Source organism: Jaculus jaculus, chromosome 1, assembly GCF_020740685.1.
Source record: "Jaculus jaculus isolate mJacJac1 chromosome 1, mJacJac1.mat.Y.cur, whole genome shotgun sequence".
NCBI classification, from domain to species: Eukaryota; Metazoa; Chordata; class Mammalia; order Rodentia; family Dipodidae; genus Jaculus; species Jaculus jaculus.
In genome coordinates, this window is record NC_059102.1 from 99,781,549 (window position 1) to 99,803,917 (window position 22,369).

Consider the following 22,369-nt stretch of genomic DNA (forward strand, 5'->3'; position numbering starts at 1 on the left):
CTTTTTCCCTGTCTGTCTCTCTCTCTCTTGCTCTTTATATTAGTTATCTTGTTCCTCCTTTTCTTAGTGGGCATTGGCCTGTAACTCCCAGTAACAGCATGTGGCTATCATCCACAATGAGCTTTTGATCACAGAGACCTACAAGGTTTCCTAAAAGAAAGACAGATTTCTGTCCGAGAACTTGATGACCCACCAAAGGTTTGTGGTAAGACTCTACTGCTGAACACACCTTATGTGGTTGACACTTAAAACGGAATGGCATGGCTGGAAGTTGGAAGAGAGTCAGTTGCCAGACAGTCAGTGCATCTAGTGCCAGAAGGTGTTACATGGGAGACTGGGGGAAGATGAACAATATCTGTCCAAGCAACTCATGGTCTAACCTACTTAGCAGCAAATAACTTGTTGTGATGCCCACACAAGGGCGATAGTGGTGCATAGACATGGTGGGGAACCAACTGCTCTTGATTCGGCTAACTGATCCCCTCAGTGGCATAGGTGGATCTGGGAAACAAGGCAGAACCATATCCAAACATAAGCCATTAAGCTACCCCCAATCGTGGGCTACAAGAGGGCCTACACCTATTAAATTCTCTATAAAAAAGTAAGGGTTATCTCATTTGTCCTGGTGCTAATTTACTCTCCATTGGAGAATCTGCTTCTCTTTTTCAGATAGATGTAGATCCTAAGGAGAGAGCCACCCCATCACACCTCAAAAGGGCCCGCCTGAAACTAAGAACAATTGGCGAAACAAGCAAGGGTACAATTTTCTTGGTGAACCGGGTACCAGCACAAGGGGGGAGGAGACCAACACAGAGAAATATCAACTCCTACCAAACCAGAGAGCCAAAGCCCCGGGGGCCCCCAACACCTCATCACGGAAGCAGACCAAAAATGAACCCAACATGGCTCATGGAAATTTTGTGGAAGAGGAGGCAGAAAGAATGTCAGAGCCACATGTTGGGTCATGATATGCAGAAACATTTTTCCTACCCATAACTGTGGGCTAACTACAGAATGCATGACCCATATACCTCAACAAGGAGAGGCCAAGAGGAGGAGGTAGGTCACGGATAAGCCTAATAATGGTACCAAACTGACTGTATTTGCTGAATACGAAACTAATTAATATTTTTTTAAAAAAGAAGAAATATAGTAGAGTCTGACTGCTATGTCTTCTTTGTAGAAAATCTGAGGTTAGAGAGCTTATATTGGAAAAACAGAACATGTCTTTTTTAAACTGAAATTCTGATTTTGATAGAAGTAATTCAAAATGATGATTATCATAACTTTTGTTTTCTTTTATTTTCCATACTTAAATTCATAGGTTAAGTTTATTAGGCATTTTATTAGCTTGTCGTTTGTATTTTTTATAATGCAATTATGTTATCAATATACAAATGTATTAGTTATGGCCTTCTTCTAATGTCCATTATCTCTTTTTATTTCTACTTGCACTGGTTGTGACTCATTTTAGGAAGAACAAGAATGGTGACACTGAATACATTCTTTTTCTACTTCAGAAAGATAGCATTAAATAATGTGCTAATGAATTATGACAGTTTATAAGTAGGATTTTTGGGGGCTGAAGGTGGTTTATCTGACAAAACTCTAATAAAATTTATTCTATGCCTAATTGACTAAGACTTAATGTTTATAATGAATGTGAATTAACCATATAATTTTCTAGTTTATTAAATGATCATTTAAATAAAGTTGCATATTATTTTCCATGACTATATGATTTTTAGAATATATTTTATCTGTATACTGTAATATTTATACATATTACATCATAGTTCTGAAATAGCAGTGGATTTGAATGGCTGCTCCATATTTGGGACTTGGCAATGCATTTATGGCAGTGTCTATGTAGATATCATTTTGCAATGTTTTCATTGTCTCTTTGGAATTTTTAGTCAATCTTTGCTATAAAAATTCTTCTGATTTCATTAAATGAAGAGGTGCAAAGCATCTCAGATTGTAATGTTTTTCATCTTAATTACAAGTTATTTTTTAAATATACATAACAAAATTTACACTTTATATTATTTCTCATATATGTGTTTTCTCATGTATTTTTGTCTTTTATCCAAATTGTTAATTATAATGAAATTATTAATACTGAGTTACTATCTGTTATTTAAAAAAATTAATTATGGATACATCATGTGCTGGTAGCATCCTTTACTTTGTCACTGCACCCATTCTGCAGGGGGCCTCCTCAGTGGGGTTTCTGGCATTCCCCATGGGGTTGTGGATTATGCCTTGTGGGAGCAGCAGTCATCTATTGGTGAGAGGCAATGCCTTTGGCCATGATGGCTCAACCTGTGGCTTTTACAATTTTTTCACCCCTTCTTCTGCAAAATTCCCTGAGTTATTTTGGGTGTGTTTTAGGTTTACTTCCGTGACAAGCTCTTAGGAGCCTCTGAATCTCTGACTGTATGTGTTGAAAAATCTCAGCATCTGTCTCCTTCACCCTGGTGCTGATTGTCACCAATGGAAGCTACCCCAATTCCTCTGTGGTTTCAGCCGGGGCTTGGCTGAAGTGTAAGGGGTAGTTTATTTTTAATATGATTAGTTATATTAATAAATGGTTTCCATAAAATGAATAATATTCACATATCTATATAGTAATATTCATTTTAAGCAAGAAACTTAAATGTTGAATAATCAGATAACATAAAATGTGCAGTTGTTTTTATGCCAGTACCATGCTGTTTTCATTACTACAGCTTTACAATATACCTTTAGATCAGGTATTGTGATGACTCCAGAGGTAATTCTTTTGCTGAGGATATGCTTGGATATCCAAGGCCTTCGGCATTTCCATATGAAATTTGAGATCATGTTTTCTATCTCTGTGAGGAACACTGCTGGGATTTTAATTGGAATTGCATTAAATCTGTATATTGCCTTTGGTAGGATTGCCATCTTCACAATATTAATTCTGCCTATCCAGGTGCATGGGAGGTCTTTCCATTTTCTTAAGTCCACCTCAATTTCTTTTTGAGGCTTTTTTTATGTTTTCTTTGTATAGATCTTTCACTTCCTTTGTTAATGTTATTCCCAGGTATTTTTTGTTGTTGTTGTTGCTATTGAAAATGGGACCATGTCCCTTATTTCTTTGTCTGTATCTTTGTTATTTGCATATAGAAAAGCTACTGATTTTTATGCATTGGTTTTGTATCCTGCTACTTTGCTATAGGAGTTAATCACCTTCAGGAGTTTTGGGATGGAGTCTCTTGGGTCTGTTACATATACAGTCATGTTGTCAGTGAATAGGGCTAACTTAACCTATTCCTTTCCAATTTGTATCCCTTTTATTTCTTTCTTCTGTCTCATTGCTTGAGTGAGGACTTCCAGTACTATATTGAAGAGCAGAGGTGAGAGTGGACACCCCTGTCTTGTTCTTGATCTCAATGGGAATTCCTCCAGTCTCTCCCCATTAAGTATTATTTGGGCCTTCGGAGATTTGTATATTGCCTTTATTATGTTAAGATATGAATCAACCATGCCAATCCTCTTCAATGTTTTGATCATGAAGTGATGTTGTATATTGTCAAAGGCCTTTGCTGCATCTATCAAAGTGATCATGTGTTTTGCTTTAATATGCAGTCATGAAACCATAACCATGATCAAAATAGACACTATTAATCTCTGGCCTTGTCTTTTCTGGAATCTCCAGCAAATCAAATGTATATAGCATGTAGTACTTTGTGCCTGTTGTTATCTTTCAGGTCTGGACTTTTTTTTTCCACTCTTGGGATTATATATGTATTAATAGATCTCTAATTAACAAATATAATTCACTTATATAACATTTTACTTATTAACTGCCTAGATATATTCATGATTCATGATGAATTTTGAACTTTTTATACTTTAAACATTATGAATAGAGTTCTCTGAACTTTTATAGGCATAACAGTTTGTATATATATGCATTTCTCTATTTTTAGACTATGTGCTTATTTTTTGAAGCGTGAAAAATGTGACTCTTCCACTCTACAATAAATTGACAACATGCTTGAGCAAGTATTTTTCCCTTTACATCTTCATAACAATGTATAATGCACAAGCTCCAGGCAATGAACAATCCTTCCATCAATAGCCTTGCCTTTTTAGCATTAAACATCTAATGTTTAATGACATTTCTCTACATATGGACAATAAGTATTATATTCATAATATAATTTCATTATATTTTTCATGTCTATAGGTTCTCAGTTTTGTTAGATTGCTTGGAAAAACTGGCCACAATTCTTATTTTATAGAGTACCTATTTCTTTGCATTAAAAATTTGAACATCTTCCCAATTGAACGTACAGTTTATATCTTTATCCTTTTGATATGGGATAAATATTGCAATTTGCATCACAAAATGAGTCATTTATAAATGGTACATTTGAAATCATTGAGAGGTATATATAATTAAGGGTTTAACTAATATCTAGTTTGAAAACTCCAGTTATAATTTTCCTTCCTTCAATTTATTGATGCATTTACTGGAAATTTTTTCTTCCCTTTCATTGAAAAAATTTCTTTCATCATGTAATTAATTCCTTGTCATTTTATGTATATGTAATTATAATTAATCCTAAGACCTTGTGCAGGCCTTGCAACTGTTTTGTTGCTGAAGTATGTCTTCAATAGCCAACCATGTTAACCATGTTAATTCCATAATATCATACCATATATATATATATATATGGTCTATAATATTGTATATATATATAGTAATAATTGTATATAATGTAATATTGTGTATATATATATATGTGTATATATATATATGTGTATACATATACATATATATATATATATATATATATATATATATATATATATATGGAGTCTCCATAGAGATATCTTTCTCATGAAAGTGTCATATACATTCTACAATTTAATTTTCATTTTAGAATACATACACACACACTCACACACACTCACAGGACATCCAGTTATCCAGATATGGGAAGATGCCTCAGTCAGCTCACTGTGAAAACAGGAAACTAAATTTCTAATCACCAGAACCCAAGTAAAAAATTAAAAGCTGGATTCTGTGGTGAGTTCCCATAATTCCAGTATAGGGAAGTACAAATAGGTGGTGTTCTGGGAGTTGCTTACTAGCTAGTCAAGCTAATCACTGAATTCCTCTCTAAAAAATAAGGTGAGGGCTGGAGAGTTGGCTTAGTGGTTAAGCGCTTCCCTGTGAAGCCTAAGGACCCCAGTTCGAGGCTCGATTCCCCAGGACCCACGTTAGCCAGATGCACAAGGGAGCGCACGCGTCTGGAGTTTGTTTGCAGTGGCTGGAGGCCCTGGCGCGCCCATTCTCTCTGTCTCCCTCTTTCTCTCTCTGTCTGTCACTCTCAAATAAATAAATAAAAATAATTTAAAACAAAACAAGGTGAATAGGAATTGAGAAAGGCAATTGATGTCAGTCTTTTGCCTCAATACACACTGAAACATGCTTTTGCTTATGTGTTCCCACCCATACATATGCACTCAACACAAAAATAATGTGATATGATATGATAATATAATAAACTCTAATAGTTCTCCAATTGCTATTGGCAGGGGATTTATCAAATCATGTCATTTCCAATTTTGCTTGCAATTGTCTCAAGCATTTATGAGTGATTTTATATGTGCATATAAGGTGTTTTCATGATAATCCATTTTTATTCCCTTCCTTTGTTCCTCTTCCTTTCTCCCCGTTAACCCTTTCTTTTTCACCCAGCCCCTTTTCTACTTTGATTTCTTCTCTCTGGTGGTTTGTGAGCCACTATATTTTAATGAGGTTTGTCAGCGTGAACAAGGTGGAAAATTATGTTGTAGAGTCCATTTTTACCTGGATTTTTGTGAAAACATTCTTCTACCTCCTGAATTTTATTCTTTATCATCATAACAGCAAATGATACTTTAATGTATATGTTTTATGCAACATCCCTTGGCAACATTTTGACCAGATTCTCTTCTAATTCTCTGATTTCCACATGAGCAATGGCTTCATTTTACCTACTATGCTGTAGTTACAGATGGAGCATTTCCTGAGCATCTCCAGTTGTTTTGAACTGGATATTAACCTTTCTCTGGAGTTCCCAACATGTTACTGTCACTAGCTCTCTTCATGTTGCTTACATTTTTACATTGCATTAAAACTTTTCAGGGCACTCATCTAGATAGCATATTTGAAAGTGAACTTCATGCTACAAATACATGTTTTTCCTTTACAAATACATAATAGGATATTGTGCAGTATGTATCTTTTTGTGTATGTTTGTTTTTTGAGGTAGGGTCTTGTTCTAGCTTAGACTGACCTGGAATTCACTATGTAGTCTCAGGGTGGCCTTAAACTCTGCCTACAAAGTACTGGGATTAAAGGTATGCACCACCATGCCCGACTACATTATGTATTTTGTGGGCACATATATATATATATAAGTTTTCTGTTCAATAATTGCAGTGTGATTGTCATTTTAGCTCAATTGCGTGTCACAATACATTTGCCCATGACATTATTCAATTGCCTGGCTAAGTGACAGGGCCTTGATAAACATTGTTTGAATAATTAAACATTAGTGAATCTAAATTATACTATCACAGTTACACTTGTCACTAAAATTATAGGATCTCAACATCTCCTTGGTTTCATATTCAACAAAGTAGAAATTTGAAATGAAGAGGCATAAAATGTATTTCTGATATTATGAGAACCATTAAGACTTCCAAATAAAAGAGAAATGTTGAAATTATTTCATAAAACTTACCGAGGCAATTTATTTCTGAAAATAACAGAAGATAATTGAAGAAAATCAGAATGTTGAAAATATTTCACCAAGTGAACATACAGAAACAAAATACATGGGTCATAAAAATTTACAAATATTTTATTTTTTAAAATCTGGTGAAATCTCAGACATTGCTAAGCTGATATTTTGAACTTGGAAAGTGTTACTCCTACCCTCATTAAGTTTACTTGAACAAGTTAGCATGTATACAATATTATACACCAAGAGGCTCTTACATGTTTTAGGAGGCATATGTTTTGATATGGGAATTGTTTAATGATATTCTACTAGTCTTTATCAGAATGAAAGAGCTAAACTCCAATAATAAAGAAATGAAGAAAACAATCCAATATAACTTTTGATGTGTGGAGTGATGCTTGTGTATGTAGGTTATACATGCATGGGGCATACACACACACACACACACACACACACACACACACACCATGCAAAATCTACTGCAATTCTTTGTATGGGATAGGAGTGAATTCAGGAAGTAGATTTTTACATAACTGAGAAAACTATACTTGTGTATTTAGTAGGTAGGCATCTTTTGTTATGTCTTAAGGAGCCTAGGATATTGCAGCTGTAGATTTTGATGTTCAGAAAGCCCAATAGGATGCAGTTGTACTTTAGTCTTTCCTACCATTTTGGAAGAGTAGCAGGCGCACAATTACTGCACATGTGTAAGAATGAAGGGCCTGGCATCCTAATTATTTGACACGTTGCATTAGAGTTATTTTAAACATATATAGAAAAAGGGCTGGAGAGATGGCTTAGTGGTTAAGTGCTTGTCTGTGAAGCCTAAGTACCCCAGTTCAAGGCTAGATTCCCCAGATCCCATGTAAGCCAGATGCACAAGGAGGTGCATGCATCTGGAGTTCCTTTGCAGTGGCTGGAGGCCCTGGAGTGCCCATTATCTTTCTATCATTCTCTCTCTGTCTGTCTGTCACTCTCAAATAAATAAATAAATACAAATAAACAAAAAAAATTAAATGTATAGGAAAAAGTATCCTAAAGGTGGAATCATATTCACCATAATTTGGGAGAAGAAAAATAACATGATTATATATATTAATATTTTAATATTAAAATTGTCTAATACAGATCCCACATTGAGATAGCTCCCTGTATCTTTCCTTTGAAGAGTATGTTTTGCTTTGGTTTATTAAAAAAAGAAAAACTACTTCTTATTAAATTGTCTTTCAGCTTAATTCTCTGAGAAAACAAAAATTCAAGGGAAACAAACATTCACCAATAATAGGAAGAAACATAAATAATATAATGACCAAACATACCCAAGAAAATGCTCTATTAAAATATTAAATACTGGTAATTGTGTTAGAAAATGTAATATCTAAATATAAACATGGTAGTTAAAATGTAACTGAATTGCTAAATGAAACTGTAAAGTAGGAAAAAGTATACTCTCTATGGAAAGGAGTTCCATATCCTTAATTCTGTTTATGCATGTATCAGATGAATTCTAAATATTAACATAAATTAATTAGATGTTTAAATAGATGTCATGATTCTAAAGTGGAATTCTGGTCACTATTTTATAGTAATCTCAAGAGCCAGTGAGCTGAAATGAATAAAATTGTATAAGAAAAATGAAGGAAAACACATCAGGTAATAGAAGGATTAAAACAACTTCCTTACATGGTAATTAAATGGAGGAATGTAACTTAATTATTTCTGTGAAACTATTTAGGCTAATTTAAAGAAAATTATAAGACAAGTCAACATTTTTTTCTTGTTTTCCTTTTTTCTTCCCTCAAGAATCAGTGTCCATTTAAAAGGTTTGTCTGAAAATAAAATTTCAAATAAATGAATTATTTAAAAATAAGGTGATTATAAAATTAGAGAAAAGAGACACAACATCTTAATTTAGGGAAATATTTAGTAAACATATGGAGATATCAATTTATACTAATGGGTATGTAGGAATGAAAAGATTCAACAAATTCTAGATAGTAACATCCAAAAGGCACTGTAATTCACATATAGAAGGATCAAAGGACATTAGTTATCTTTTGTAAAAGAAATAATAATAATATACATTAAAATTTGGTCTTTAGGAAAAGTCAAATTATAGTTCATTCAATTTTTTTAAGAATTTGTAATCAATCATGTTTAACCACTGAGCCTTATATCTCTCTTTCTTCTCTCTAACTCCTCTTTTATATTACTTATCTTTTACTTCCTTCTCTTCATGGGCACTTATCTGTAACTCTCAGTACCAGCATGGGGCTATCACCCACAATGAGCTCTTGATGAGAGTGACCTACAGGGTTTCCTAAAAGAATAACAGATTTCTGTCAGAGTACCAAATGTTAGCGGTAAGACCCTCCTGCTGAAGACACCATATGTGGTTGACACATAATATGGAGTGACATGTCTGGAAGCTGGAAGCTGGAAGCTGGAAGAGAGTCTGCCCCCAGATAGACAGGCCATCTAGTACCAGAAGGTGCTACATTGGTGACTGGGGGGACGGGGGGGGGGGAAATGACCAATATCTGCCCAAGAAACTCATGGTCAAACCTACTTAACGGCAAATAACCTGTCATGATGCTCACACAAGTGCAATAGTGGTGCACAGCTATGGTGGGAAACCAACTGCTCTTGATTTGGCTAACTAGTCCACTCAGTGGAAAGGAACACATAGCTGGAGCTGGGAAACAAGTCAGAACCATATCCAAAAATGAGCCCTCTCTCCATTATCAAGCTACCACTAATTATGGACTTCGAGAGGACCTACACCTATTAAATTCTCTCTAAAGAAATAAGGGTCATCCCTTTTATCTGGTGCTAACTTTACACTCCGTTGGAGAATCTGATTCTCTTTTTCAGATAGACCCAGATCCTAAGGAAAGAACTACTCCATCATACCTCAAAAAAGCCCCAGCTGAAGCTAAGAATAACTGGCAAAACAAGCAAGGGTGCTGTTGTCTTGGTGAACCTGATACCAGCACAGGGGTGTAGGAGATCGACACAGAGAACAATCAAATCCTACCAAATCAGATATTCAGACACACAGAGGATCCCAAGACCTCATCACTGAAGCAGGCCTAAAATGAACCCAATATGGCTCAGGGAAATTTGCAGAAGAGGGTGCGGAAAGAAATTCAGAGCCACACATTGGGTCATGTTATCAGAGATATTTCCTCCTACCCATAATTGAGGGCTAACTCCACAATGCATGACCCATTTACCTCAACAAGGAGGGACCAAGGAGAGGTGGGAGGACAGGGAAGAGGCTAACAATGGTACCAACTTCACTGTATTCACTGAGTACAAAACTAATTGATAAACAAATGAAAAAAAAAAACATTAACAATTTATTTTAGGATAAAACATATAGCTACCAAATAAAGTTATGTGCTAGCATCTTTCCTATAGAATACAACCAGGGATATCATTATATGTGCTTTACATTCACTAGTTAATACAAAAAAAATCTATTTAAATGAGTATCAGGAGTTATGCCATCCAAAAAGCAAAACCATATATATTTCTTAGACACTTCATAAACCATATTTATGAAAGTAAGTATAGTTCTGCTCAAATTGATATGATGGTATATTAACAGCTTATTTTAAGGAAATTCACAATTCAAGTGAGAAACTAAATCCAATTTAATAGAAAATATCAAAGTCCCAGTTGCAGCTATGGCTTCATTTCCATGAAGCAGACCCCTTAGCCAATCAGAAAGCCATTGGCCCCCAACCTAGGCCAAATGACACCGTTGCACAGGCATATACATCTTATCAGGGTCATTGCTTTAATATACCAGTGTCTCTTGCTTGCTCACAATACTGTTTGCCATTTTCCCCCAGTAGCACATGTAGTGCTTTCTGGGATTGTATAGGTTAACCATCTGGGAACTGGCTTCCTCCCAGACTCCAGCTGGATCACTCAGTCTTCTGTACTGCACATGTGGTGGCTTCAGCAATAGGGTCTTACCTCATTTATCTCAGGCAGATGACCAAGCACTTTGGCAGAAGCCTGTCTTGTTTTGGGACCTTATAAGTCTGATGGATAGCTCAATATAGGTTCTAAACAATTCTTGTCCTGGGAATTACAAGGCAGAGCCAAACAACTTAGTATTACTTTATCCCACCCTCTCAAAGGTCTTAGGTCTTTCTTATCAGATGCCCCCCCTCCCCATATACCTGCCTACTATCCCAGGAGGTAGGCTTTTATGGTAGCAATTCATTCTGGATTTAGTTTTGTGTTTACCCCCCCCAACTTGCCAAGCCTCCCCCTAAAAAACACTTCCATCTCTATTATGTGTCCTTTGAGTTGCCTGTCATGTAAAGCCTACAACTCCAGCTGTTCCAGGTTAGGAGCCACAGATGAGGGAGAATAATCTTCACTTGTCTTTCTGTGCTTGTGTGAGTTCATTTAGTATGATCGGTTCCAAGTCCATCTATTGCTGTACAAATTTTATTATATCATTTTTTCCTTACTGCTGAGTAGAATTCCATTATGTAAAATGTATCACATCTTCATTATCTATTGTCAAGTGATGGGCATCTGTATTGCTTCCAGTTCTTAGTTATTGTGACTTGAGCAGCTATAAGCATGATTGAGCAAATATCTCTGCTATGAAGAGTGGAGTGTTTAGGGTACATGCCCAGTGGAGGAATAGCTGGGCCAGCTTCTAGCTCTGTTTTTATCTTTTCAGGAGTCTCCATACTGACTTCCATAGTGGTTCTATTCCAAACCTTAAAGATATTCATGATTATGCATTCATATTAGTTGTATATGGCTATCAACATACTTCAACAAATATTTAATACATTTTGGTGTACTCAAAGCCACAAACTGTTAGTCCTATTAAATTATTTATTCCAAATTAATTTAATTTTAGCAGTGTTTTCACTGAAGTACAGATGAAGCTAAAAATAATTTTCATTTTTTAAATATTTTTATTCATTTATTTATTTGAAAACAGGGAGTGAAGAGGAGACAGAATGAGTATGTGAGGGCCTCCAGTCACTGCAAACAAATTCCAGGTGTATGTGCCACTTTGTGCATCTGGCTTTAGGTAGGTACTGGATCTTTAGCCTTTGCACCTTAACCATTAAGCCATCTCTCCAGTCCAATGCTTTTTTTTTTTTTTTTTTTTTTTTTTTTGAGGTAAGGTCTCACTCTAGCTCAGGCTCACCTGGAATTCACTATGTAGTTTCAGGGTGGCCTCTAACTCACAGTGATCCTCCTACCTCTGCTTCCCAAATGCTGGGATTAAATGGGTACACCACCATACCTGACTTCCAATGATGCTTCTTTATGTGTAGTATTTCTTGTAAAAAAATAAATGTTTTGGAAATGTGACTCAATATGTTCAGAGTTAATTATCCATTATAGAATTTCTTTAGTGTAAAATAAAGGGTATCTCATACTGCAACCACGGTCTATCTAGCTGTTTGTGTGAGATCTGGAGATTCAAACACTGGCAGTCTTGGACCCCTACAAGCCCTCATGAGTGTGCAGGAAGAACATTTACAAAATCTCAGCTATGTTCCCACTCTTCATCTGAAATTTCTACTTTAACAAATTTAAATCTGACACAATTATTAGAAAAAAATATACTTGTTCTCTGCTGAAAATTATATCATCTGACTTAAGTCAATTAATTTATTTTCTTCTCTTAGATAATCAAATTTGAAAGTCCTTTAAATTAGTGTTCTTAAGAATAAAAATATCAGTCAGGGGAGGTGGCTCAGCAGTTAAAGTTGTCTGCTTACCTCTTTTCACTCTTCCTTGGAGGCTCTATTTAATTTTACAGATGGCAAAGAAAACAGAGGTGAACCAAGATCTGCTGATAAGACGATAGCTGACTGCCCTCCACAGACCTGCAACTCCTGGCACATCTGCCTGCTGTGACACAGGAAGTGGCAAGACCACTAGTGCTCTTCCGCTGGCCTGACTAGCACAGCCAGGGCGATGGTGACAGACACGTGATCAGCCAATACCCATCAACGCAGAAACGCAGATGCCACAGAGAGCGCAACGTTGCAGTACAGAGGGTGGGAAGATTGTAAGAGCCACAGAGTAGGTATGAATACCTTGAGGCATGGTGCCAATGTTAGGCCATAGGGACTGACTGAGGTGTTCATGACCCACACTGAATGCCATAACCCCACTGAGGAGGAGCCCCAGGGTAATAGGAGCCTGAGAAAAGCGATAAACGAGTATATCCTCTGTGTGAGAGTGTGTGCGTGTGTTTAAAAAAAAAAAAAAAAGTGATTCTAAAGCTTGAGCCAGTTTGCACATATTTTTAAAGCTTGGGCAACTTTTCACTTCTTCTGATATGCTGCTTACTTCCCAGATAAAATCTGTTTGAACCAGAGCCACAAATTTTCATTGTCAACCATCTCATAATTCTGGTAAGGGGGAGTTAGTATGGTATTTGTATTATTATATAGATACTCAGGAGAGGCTCCAAAAGAGGGAATGAAAAAGCTAACTAAAACAAAAACATAACGTCACCTTCATGCTCCAGATGAAGGGAAATTCAACTTCCAATCCAGTATCATCAAATCAGCTCGCTCTCACCTCCTACTCAGGTATGCTGTTCCCTTGCTGATCCAGCCCCCCCTGAGACCAGAACAATTAGTTCTTTTTCAGAATTGCCTGAGTCTGAGGGCAAAGGCCACTACATTAAGATGATAAGTAGGTCCTATCCAGGTGGTCAAGCCTCTTCTTTGTGGTTTCAAGTCCCTGCTCTCATCAGCCTCCAGCCAACCTCCTCTCAGCCTGACCGGTCCCAGGTGGGCCCTCTAACCATTCCTGTCTTCCACATGATGGGAGATTTCTGTGCTTTTTTTTTTTTTTCTTTCCTTCTCCTAATCTAATGAAGACTCTTTAAGTCTTACCTGCTGGCCTATGGATTATAATTCTTCAAATTCATAAGACAAGTAATGGGGACATGTAAAATTTATGGGCGCAGTGGTATATTGGCAAAGAATCCCAACACTGCCATTACATTATCTTCTCCAAAATACAGATGTCTACATTGCAACTTGTGTTTCATTGTCACAGTTCCATCATATGCCGCACATGGTCTAAGTGTAAGGTCTATAACCCTGCTTTTCTATGACTCAGTGGCTCCTGTCAGCACACTTATATTCAGTGACCCTATTGACTTAATTTGGCATATGTTCAAAACCAGTAAAAATTGGGGATTATCATCAAATATTTAAATCCAGGGGAATGAACCTAGATCTTGAGGATTAAATAACTGCTTCAGCATTCTTCTTCAGGTACCATCTTTTCAAAAAAAAAAATTCTTACTAGTTTGAGCATTAGATGGATTAATTTTCACCCTCAGAGAAACTTTCCAGTTGTACCAGTACAGAGTAAAATGGCTCATATTTAATGGCAATCTCTTAAGTTATTGCAGTTTAAGCAGCCTAAAATCAATCTCAGTGCATGAGATTCAAAGTATTTTTTTCTCGATGCTTTCCTCCATCAAATACACCAGTCCATGACTTTGAAATTTAATCTTTGTTCAAGATCTCAGAATACAGCCAGCCTATTCCAGAACATCACAAAACTTCCTGTAGCTCAGTTTTGGCAATGCCTTTCTTTCTCTTCCAAACCTCAAAAGCCAAGTCTTCAGAGCATATAGTTTACATTCCTTCCTTCCAAGCACTCACAAGAATGGTCTACCAAACTCTGTTTATAACACTAAAGAGCATTTCTAGTTCAAAGTTCTTCCATATTCCTCATACATACTAGGTCCAAATGATGAAAAATAATATAAACCTTACTCTCAGTACCAATTCCTGTAGCAATCACCTTCTCATTGCTGGGGCAAAATACCCAACCAGAAACACCTGATGGGAGGATAAAGTTTATTTTGGCTTATAGTTTTGAGGGGAAGCTTCATTTTGGTGAGGAACTCATGACATGAGCAGTAAGCTGGCTCACATATCATGAAACACCAGCAAGAAGGAAGAAGTCTCAAAGCAGCCAGTGGGCTAGACTAATAAACATTCAGGACCTGACAGAAATGACACATCATCATGAGCAAGAATTACCCTCTCCATGGTGCCACCAGCTTGGGATTGTCAAGTCTTCAGTCGATGGAGGATATTTTGGATTCAATCTACCTCACTAATATTTAAAGGTAGTCAAAACATATCTTCCATGATCTAAAGTAAGCTAGAGTGTCTCAACCATTTATAAGGGCTATTTTAAAAACTAGTATCTTTTTCCATTTCAAGAATAATTTATCTTAAGACTATTTTAATGAAATATATATATATATATGTATGTATATATATATATATATATATATGTATATATATATATATATATATATATATATATATATATATATGGTTTGAAACTGGATTTTATAAAGTATAAAAAAGCAGTAATAAAATAAATTATAAGGAATTATTAGCACCCTAGAACATCAAAAGTTTAAAAATTATTTACCTAAATACCTACAGTTGATTACTTTCATTTCTGTCACTACTCACTTAAAGCAAGGTCTACAAGTATTAGGAATTCAATTTTTGAACAAAAAGAGCACTTATTTTAATAGAATTCTAACCAAGAAGGGAAATGAATCCAACTTGTTTCAGCTACTTAAATCATTTTATCATATCTCCCTAAGGGAGGGTAATTTAATTTAAAAAGATCAGAATATCGACTGAGGCATAGATCCCTAGGCCCTTAAGAGATAAATGAAGCAGATTAAAATGAAACTTGTCCTGGGTGAAAGTATTTTTGTGGACATTTTTATTTAGGACTTTTTACTAGATATAGTATACTTCTTATAATAAAGTGTGATTTGAGAGACTTTAACATGTCATACTAAGAAAAACATGTTGTATTCTATAACCTAAACATCCAATTGTTAGATAATTATTGTTTGCTGATAATCTAACCTGAATATTCACCTTTTCAAATTATGTTAGAATGTGAATTTTATAATTTTCTGCAAGTCCAGTGTATCTTTAATAGTATTATTATATAAGCAAAACATATTTTACAGTAATTTGGACTTTGGTATCATGTATCCTCTGTCTATAGATATTACTACCAGCTGAGTAATGTTGGGTACGTCATGTACAACTTAAAAGTGTGTATCAACATGCCTGCCTATTGGGTCTTTTTTATGCCAACCTTGTGTACAAAGATAATGATAAAAACACTTCAATTTATTTGTCCTTGAATCTTAGGTGTCTAGTGAGCTGCTAGACTCAAAATGTATAGGACAGAGAGGGAGAAATTGTTTCAGGAGGTGTTCAAACAATGAAAGGAACAATGTATAAATCCACTTCACTTATAATGCTGGTGGAGGATCTGGAGATCCAAGCCTAGTGTCTTCTATACATAAATTAAACTCTGAGGCTGAGTTTGACCTAATGTAAAAGTAGACTTAGACATGATTAGTTGTGAGAGATGGTCAGAACAGTTGGTATTGAAAGTGGAGTAATAAAATTACCATGAATAGAATGGACATACAGTGTTGCTTAAACATTTGAGTCTATGGACATTAGTGGTTCTGAATTACTAGACATCATTTTTTCAAGTGTGGTATTTCCAAAAGTAATAAAAAATGCTACGTATGGGGAAAACAGGCCACTAGGTTGGGGAAAATGGAAGAAAGGATGGACAATGGAGGAAAGAACTTTGGGAAATATGGGAATACATATATGTGAGTAGAGTGTTACGTTTGTATTGAAAGCAGTTGGGTGCTATAATTTGAAAAGTTAGAGATTGTTCAAATATGAAAAAATAATCTTATATGCTAATTCATGCTAAAGCTAACATTTATATCAGGAAATATGTGAAGTATATTAATAATATCAGTGATTTGTATTACAGAATTGAGTGCATCTTATATAAGAATTGAATAGTTAGTGAATGAAATTTTTTACTAGTGGAGAACATTTTTATCAAAATAATCTTGAACATGTCTAAGACTAGACTGAGTTGGGGAGATGGCTCACCAGTTAAGAGTACTGTTGCTTAAGCATGAGGTAATGGGAGGGCCAGAATCTATCAGTACCCCAAAACAAACTGAAGTTGCTTAGAAAGGCCATCCAATTCTCTAAGTCCAGTCCATGGTGGGTAGTTCTTAGAATCACTTTGATTTACTGAACAAAACTGAGCAGCTCTGAGTTGAGAATGTGACTTCTCATGGAAGTGCATTGCTGAGTAACAGGAAATGGCACCTCAAGTTCACCTCTGGCCTCCCTATACTTGTATATTATACACACACATCTGCAAACACAGATAAATACACCAAATATATCTTATCACCCACAAACTACACACACACATACACACTGTCCCTTTTTAATGCATTAAAATTACTCATTATAAATTAGAGACTACAATATCAAGATACAATATATTAAAGTATTTAGTTAGTTAGCTACCATAGAAATAAGTTTAATTTGAAAGAGTCACATACTCAACAAAGCCAAGTGCATCATGGGAACAATGCCTCTGGGTGTGACTTCTCAACCTGTGGTTCTTACAATCTGAACCATCCTGTCTACTGGGAACTTTCCCTGAGCTTTGGTGGGTGTGTTTGAAGTCTCCTTCAGTGAGGATCTCTTAGGAGCCTCTGGATTTCTGCTTTGGTATGTGTTGAGTATCTTCAGCAAATACTAGCAACCTCATTGAGGAGGGCTTCCAACAGAATGAGGGCAGGGAGGAGGGAAAAGAAGGTACCGATACATGATGTGTTAGCACAAAGTGCGTTCTTGATAAAAAAAAAAAAAAATGCAGATTCAGAGCACCCGTAGAGCACCAATACCTCGCTATGATCATGATGCAGGCCTAATTGAAAATTACATAATATAGTATAAGTGATATATCTATCAATTATATGAGAAAATAAGTATGGAGACACTAAAGTGTACCAGGAAACCCCACTTTCAGGATGGAAATATCTAAAACTATGCATCAAAGACACTAAAATAGAAAGCAAAAATTCAGCTGATGTATGTATGCAGCTCTGATAATAAAAGCGAGTTTGCCCACTAACCTTAGACTATACGAGGGTCTAAACCCTTTAAATTCTCTCTAAGTTAATAATGGTTTTCATATTTAACTGGTGCTGATTTCATTCACCACTGGAAAATCTGCTTCTCTTTTTCAGATGGGAGCTTGACCTGAGGGGATAAATGACCCATCATACTCCAGCCTGGCTCCAGCTAAAACCATAGAGGAATTGGGGAAATGAGCAAGAGTGCTGTTTGCTTAGTGAATGTGATATCAGGGTGATGGAGACAGATACTGGGGACACTCAATACTTAAAAACCAAGAGATCCAGAGGCTCCTAAGTGCCCATCAGTGCAGTAGAATTAAAATGCTCCCATCATGGATCTTGGAATTTTGAGAAAGAGGGGACTGAAAGATTGTTAGAACCACAAGTTGGGACATTTTGCACAGAGACATTGCCTCTCCCCACCCACTCATAATGTATTACCCACAATCCCCATGGAGTTGACCTGCATCCACAACAGAATTTCTCCATACATCAGTGAAAGCCTCTACTGTAATGTAACTTTGCTCTACAAAGAGAAGTTTATTAACAAATATAAACTTTGCTTTTACACTTACAGGGTTTATAGCACACTGTTTATTTGCCAAAGGATGAATAGATGTTCCTGTTGTTCTTTCCTTGAGATGATAAGAGTAAAAGGAAACAATTTGACAAGAGAAGGTTATAAAATGCCTGAGTAATTCACTTGAAATCATGACATTCTTTCTTATTCCATACCACCTAATGACTGAAGCTTCCATTGGAATAAGAAAAGAGTTTATTTAAAAGAACAAACTCCACAGTCTAGAATGAACTTTATTCCAGTGAAATACCATGGGTTATGTCCAGTATCATAAGGTAAATGCATTCCAGAATTACTAGGAAACACTTTAATATGAGAGAGGGAGGGAATAAATAAAACACAAAAAAATTGAAAATTTCAGGTGAATCCTCCATACTTATTAAAATAGCACTCTTCTCACACAGGCATTTGAATCCTGTGTGAATAGGTGGAATAAGAAATCTTCAAAGATGGTTCATATTAAAAGAGGAGAACAGTCAAGTATCTGAGAATGCAGATCGTCTTGGTGAAATTGTCATCCAGTTTCTTCTTCCTATGAGGCCTAACCGTACTTTCCTACTGTCCATAAAAATGTGCTAAGCACCTCCTTTGATGAAGCAGCTTGATCCATCAAGGAACAACATTTTTTTTTTTTTTTTTGTGGTGCTCACCACAAATCTCACCACTCCTGGACCGTGTTAAGTGGATTGCTTCCTGGCCAGTATTAAATATGGATGCCTTGGGAATTTTTCTGTTTCACAAGTGCTTAGATATTATGTAGATCCTAGCATTCCTAGTTAACTCTGCAGTGTTAACATGGTAAAATTCATTGCTGACTTGAAAATTTTTCTACTTTTACTAGTAGGTAAAATTTACTGTATATTATGTGATGCATATGGGACTGGATCATTCTTTCTTTATCTGCACATTTTTATTATGCTTAAGCATTTCTGGTCATAATATAGTTTGTTGTCTAAGTACAGAGGGTATCAATCTGGCTTTTGTAAGAAAATAGCTTTTGTTAGCATATTTACATATTTTCCAGCTTTCCACTTGATTCAGCTTTTCTACTTCATATAATTTTTTTATAGGAATCGTATTTGCTTTGCATGACTTGAGTTTTCTTCTTTTAGCTTTGAGTTTATAATCATGCATTTTAATGCTTTGGAATTTTAAGAAAAGGATTCAAAATGAAGCCTAACCCTTAGTTTGCCAGATCTCATAGTTTATTCTCTATGAAAGTTATTGATGCTGTAATTAAAGGAAGGATGTTTTGCACTGTGTATAACCAATACATTCTCATTTTATTGCAGAACAATGTAGCACTAAAACTACTCTGAAAAAAAATAATTGAAACTACTATGCATTAACCATGGGTGCTCTGAAAATACCCATAAAACATTTTCCTTGCATTTACCAGCCTTTGCTTTAGCTCAATTTGAAGAGATAAAAAGGTTTCCATTTGAACTGAAAACAATTCCATTGAAACAGAAAAGTACTGCACCCAGGTGGTTCTCACATTTCCAATTATACACATGGTGGTCTTTTGGGTTGAAGGTATGTTCTCCAGGACATGGATCTAATTATTGAGAAATGATTTGTTTATGCAGGCTCTAATCTTATCAATACATTAATAAAATCCATCCAAGGATTTATAATTTTGGGGGCTTAAAAGGAGGTGATAGAAAGGAAGTCATTCCTTTAAGTTGAAAAGAGGTTATTGCAGGTGTACTAAAAATGTTATACATTCTCAACTTTGAGAGATTTTGTACTTTGTCACATTGATACCCTTAAGTAAACATTTTCCATATCAAGATAATGAGCCTTTCCACCATATAAGTAGTTTTCTCATGACTTCAAGTTATTTCCCTCTCTCCTATGGAAAAAATTTTGTTCTAGTATAAATATAAATCAATTAATTTTTCCTCAAATGCTGCATATTTGGACTGAATCTTCATACAATAATAAATAAAACTGACAGAAACAGTCTTACATGAAATATTTTATGCAATCCTACTACCTCTGCCTCCCAAGTACTGGGATTAAAGGCATATGCAACCACAACCAGCTGCATATAATTTTATTATTCTTAGGTATATATTGATGGATTTAAACACAATATTGTAGGATAAGAGAAGGTGTGTTAAAACACTTAAAAATACTTTGGGTCAAGATGGTGTGTGCCTAACCATGTCTCACCTTCCGGAGAAGAAAAGGCAAGAACTTGTAGTCTAAGCTACTCAAAAGCAAACAACTTCACATGATGCTCACACAAGTGCAATAGTGGCACACAGCCATGGTAGGTAACCAACTGCTCTTGATTTGGCTGATGGATCTGTTCAGTGAAACAGAACCCATACCTGGTTCTGGGAAACATATACAAAAAACAAGCCCACTCTCCATTATCATGCTTCCACCAGTTGTGGGCTACAAGAGGGCCTATACCTGTTAAATTCTCTCTAAAATAATAATGGTTATCCCATTTATCTGGTGCTAACTTCATTCTCCATTGGAGAATTTGCTTCTCTTTTTCAGATGGACACAGGGCCTGAGCAGAGAATCAGCCCATCACACCTCACCAGGGCCCCAGCTGAAACATTAGTATAATTGGGGAAATGAGCAAGAGTGCTGCTTTCTTGGTGAATCTGGTACCAGAACAAGGGTGAAGGAGATAGACACAGAGAACACTCAACTCCTGCCTAACCAGATATCCAGAGACACAGAGGCTCCCAAGACCACATCACTTAAGTAGACCTAAAACACACCCAACATGGCTTAGGGAAATTCATGGAAGAGGGAGCAGAAAGATTGTTAGAGCCACATGTTGGGACATTATGCACAGAGACATAGACTCTTACCCATAACTTATGGCTAACCCCACAATGCATGACCCACATTCCCCAGTGAGGAGGGTCCCTGTGGAGGAGGGAGGACATGGAGGAGACTAATGGTGCCAACATGGCTGTGTACACATTGTGTACATAACTAATAATAATTTTAAAACTTAAGAATTAAGATAAGGTTTTAAGGTGTACATCATTGTCAATTATACCAAAAAATACAAAAAGTACAGTTACTGAACACCTGTTATCATGGCTGATGTTTTTATCTTTTCCACATTAATCTTTCTAGTAGGTGCACATTGTATGTTTTATTTCATTCACCAATAACTAATAATATTGAGTAGGTTTTCATGTCCTTCTGTCTCAAGACTACACTAACCAATGAAAAGTATATTTCAGTTCTTTTACCTGTTTTTCAATTTTTTTATTGAAGTGCATTAAAGCTGAAACAGAAGTTGATAAAAAATGACATGCACACTTATGCTCTTAACATATTATTGTATTCAGCTTCACTCTGCTGTCAGAAAACACAAAACCAAGAGCATTTTGAGGAAAGAAATGGTTGAATTTGGCTTACATACTTGAGGGGAAGCTTCAGGTGGGCAGAGGAAAATGATGGCATAAAGCAAATAACCTGGTGTGATGCCCACACAAGTGCAATAGTGGCACACAGCCATGGTGGGGAACCAACTGCTCTTGATTTGGCTAACTGATTCTTTCAGTGGTATGGGACCCATAGCTGAAGCTGGGAAACAAGTCAGAACCATATCCAAACATAAGCCCACTCTCTAGTATCAAGCTATCATCAATCATGGGTTACAAGAGAGTCTACACCTATTAAATTCTCTATAAAAAAGGTAAGGGTTATCTCATTTGTCCTGGTGCTAACCTACTCTCCATTGGAGAATCTGCTTCTCTTTTTCAGATAGATATAGATCCTAAGGAGAGAGCCACCCAATCATATCTCAAAAGGGCCACAGCTGAAACTAAGAAAAATTGGCAAAACAAGCAAGAGTGCTGTTTTCCTGATTAACTGGATACCAACACAAGGGGGAAGGAGATCAACACAGAGAAATATCAACTCCTACCAAATCAGAGAGCCAGAGCCCCGGGGGCCCCCAACACCTCATCACTGAAGCAGACCAAAAAT